The sequence below is a fragment of the Schistocerca serialis genome, unplaced genomic scaffold (assembly GCF_023864345.2).
Source record: "Schistocerca serialis cubense isolate TAMUIC-IGC-003099 unplaced genomic scaffold, iqSchSeri2.2 HiC_scaffold_1236, whole genome shotgun sequence".
NCBI classification, from domain to species: Eukaryota; Metazoa; Arthropoda; class Insecta; order Orthoptera; family Acrididae; genus Schistocerca; species Schistocerca serialis.
The window spans coordinates 225,001-227,500 of record NW_026047443.1 but is presented as its reverse complement, the minus strand read 5'-3'; the positions used below and the strand labels follow the sequence as shown (position 1 = coordinate 227,500).

At 62.2% G+C, this 2,500-nt stretch overlaps 1 pseudogene; it reads left to right on the top strand.

The window, feature by feature from the left end:
• Positions 1 to 2,500, top strand: part of LOC126436426 (large subunit ribosomal RNA) — a 7,809-nt pseudogene that overhangs the window by 1,930 nt on the left and 3,379 nt on the right.

The following is a 2,500-nucleotide window of genomic DNA, read 5'->3' as shown; positions in this document are numbered from 1 at the left end:
GGGGCCGTCATAGCATGATGCACTTTGTGCTGGCCCCCGTTGGGCGAAAGGGAATCCGGTTCCTATTCCGGAACCCGGCAGCGGAACCGATACAAGTCGGGCCCCTCTTTTAGAGATGCTCGTCGGGGTAACCCAAAAGGACCCGGAGACGCCGTCGGGAGATCGGGGAAGAGTTTTCTTTTCTGCATGAGCGTTCGAGTTCCCTGGAATCCTCTAGCAGGGAGATAGGGTTTGGAACGCGAAGAGCACCGCAGTTGCGGCGGTGTCCCGATCTTCCCCTCGGACCTTGAAAATCCGGGAGAGGGCCACGTGGAGGTGTCGCGCCGGTTCGTACCCATATCCGCAGCAGGTCTCCAAGGTGAAGAGCCTCTAGTCGATAGAATAATGTAGGTAAGGGAAGTCGGCAAATTGGATCCGTAACTTCGGGATAAGGATTGGCTCTGAGGATCGGGGCGTGTCGGGCTTGGTCGGGAAGTGGGTCAGCGCTAACGTGCCGGGCCTGGGCGAGGTGAGTGCCGTAGGGGTGCCGGTAAGTGCGGGCGTTTAGCGCGGGCGTGGTCTGCTCTCGCCGTTGGTCGGCCTCGTGCTGGCCGGCGGTGCAGGATGCGCGCGCCTGCGCGGCGTTCGCGCCCCGGTGCTTCAACCTGCGTGCAGGATCCGAGCTCGGTCCCGTGCCTTGGCCTCCCACGGATCTTCCTTGCTGCGAGGCCGCGTCCGCCTTAGCGTGCTCCTCCGGGGGCGCGCGGGTGCGCGGATTCTCTTCGGCCGCCATTCAACGATCAACTCAGAACTGGCACGGACTGGGGGAATCCGACTGTCTAATTAAAACAAAGCATTGCGATGGCCCTAGCGGGTGTTGACGCAATGTGATTTCTGCCCAGTGCTCTGAATGTCAACGTGAAGAAATTCAAGCAAGCGCGGGTAAACGGCGGGAGTAACTATGACTCTCATAGTTACTGGGCAAGTGAAGCGCAATACATGGGCCATGCCCTCTTAGCCTCTCCTTGCCTGCGGCTTCCCCCCTTCCCGTGGGCCCGCCGATACGCCAGTCCTTGATAGGACTGGTAAGCAGAGTGGAAGTCCGCACTTGGGGCTTTGGGGGGTTACCAGCCCTCCATCGCATAACCCTTAATGTTGGGACAACAAGAGAAGAAAACACGGGTACCGGGCCTTCCGCTGAAGGACCCGGCCTAACAGTCCCGACTGCTAGCCTGCCAACCGTCCCTGAAGTAGAGGAGGCCGTGGAGCCATGGTTCCACTGCAGCATTTGCAGCCGTGCCTTCCGCAGCAAGATCGGGCTCGGACAACACCGCCGCCGCGCCCATCCGGAAGCGGCAAATGCGGAGATTGCAACTGATAGGAAGCGAGCTCGGTGGGCGGAAGAAGAAATGCGGGAGCTCGCCCTGGCGGAGGCTAGGCTTCTCTGTGCCAGTGACTCCAAAGTCCTCTTTGCAAACCAGGAGCTTCTACCCCTGTTTCCGCACCGTACCCTGGATGCCATCAAGTGCAGGAGGAGGACGGTGGCACACAGGACGATGGTGCGGGAATACGTGGAGGAGCTGAGGCGGGAACAACAGACGCAGCATGGTCTGCGCCATTCACCCGTCCCGGAGTCGCTGCCGGAGGGGCCACCCTCTCCGCCGGAGCTTGAGCGCCCGCCACAAACATCTGTAGTTGACGCAGCCATATGGAGGCACCTCGCCGGCCTGCCGCGGTCGGCCGCGCGCTTCTCGGCCCTGGACGACCTTGTGCGTTTGGGGCCGGGTACGCCGTTGGCAGTGGTCGCGGCTGGGCTGCCTGAGGCCCTCCGAGCTGTCGGCTCTGAGGAAGCAGAAGCAAGGAAGAGGAAGACGTCGCGCCCGCCATCCAAGCAGCGGTCTGGTGGTGGCCCTCCGCTCTCCAAGCGGAAGCGCCGCCGGTGGGAATATGCCAGATGTCAGGATGCCTTCAGGAAGAATCGCGCGCGCTGCGTGCGTGGCCTCCTGGATGGCACCCTGCTCCAGCCGCCGTCGAACATCCCAGGGCTGGTGGACTTCTGGCGCAGCCTCTTCACGACAGAGCCACCTTCCAACGCTGGCTCCATTCCCGATCGGCTTCTCCCGCGCTCGGAGTCTGTTGACTTTGAGCGCCTATGGAGGCCGATCACTGCAGAAGAGGTTGCGGCCGCCTTGCCGCCCAGAGGCTCCGTTGCCGGCCCTGACGGCCTCTCGCCGGTGCAGCTGCGCCGCCTTCCAGCGGAGGTCACCACCAAACTCCTAAACCTTTTCCTGCTTACCCGCAAGCTTCCCCCTTCCCTCCTCCGAGCCAGGACCTCTTTGCTCCCTAAGACAGCCGCCCCAGCATCCCCCGCTGACTTTCGGCCCATCACCGTCTGCTCGATGCTAGCCCGAACCTTCCATAAGGTTCTGGCGACTCGCCTTATGCAGATGTGTGCTGTGGACGAACGTCAGCGGGCTTTCATCCCAAGGGATGGGATGCTGGAGAACACTTTCCTCCTCGA